Raw genomic sequence first — 676 nt, 5'->3', positions numbered from 1 at the left:
TCATGAAGAATTTGTTATATGCAGCTATACCTTTGTAAACAACAAGTAACTAACAAACAATAACCACTACACTTTGTAATTAAAATCTAGTGTGTGCTAATAAATAATATAATGTGCAGAAATTATGAAACCTCGCTCTTTAATTTGGCTTCACTTTGTAACATTTTTGGGAACAAAACTTCTTATGCTGATGCTTATAAATTACACCTCCAACTTTAACTTTATTCTTGTTATAACCTCACATGCATTTTCGATGATTCAGACTCGCTCATAATAATAATTGTATAGGAGGTCTCTCTTACCTGTTAATTTACTACTTTTATAATGTATCATGTATATCTAAATTTTAACAAACAAGATGCAGGAGTATAATGTAGACTGTTTTTGAAAAAGCTGCTAAAGGATTAAAACGATTTCAATAATAATTTTTTTATATAATTATATTTTGTATATAAACACTTAATTACGTGAGACTTAATTTATATCCGATTTAGTTTTAAAATATATAATTTATTTTTGGATATTAATAATTAGCTAGAAATCTTGTAGTATTAATTAGTAGGTCTAAAATTTCGGATCATTATGTTAATTAATTTAGGATAATCTAATAATCAATTTATTCATCTGTAATTAAATAAATATTTAAAATTTGAATCTCATTTTATATATATAATAA

At 23.8% G+C, this 676-nt stretch overlaps 1 protein-coding gene across 1 annotated transcript in view; it reads left to right on the top strand.

Moving 5' to 3' along the window:
- The window catches only part of LOC107493254 (WEB family protein At1g75720), a 2,103-nt gene that overhangs the window by 245 nt on the left and 1,182 nt on the right, over positions 1-676 (top strand). The gene's annotated exons all lie outside the window — the stretch shown is intronic.

Source organism: Arachis duranensis, chromosome 6, assembly GCF_000817695.3.
Source record: "Arachis duranensis cultivar V14167 chromosome 6, aradu.V14167.gnm2.J7QH, whole genome shotgun sequence".
NCBI lineage: Eukaryota > Viridiplantae > Streptophyta > Magnoliopsida > Fabales > Fabaceae > Arachis > Arachis duranensis.
The sequence above is the reverse complement of the archived record's forward strand: the minus strand, read 5'-3'. Positions and strand labels throughout refer to the sequence as shown.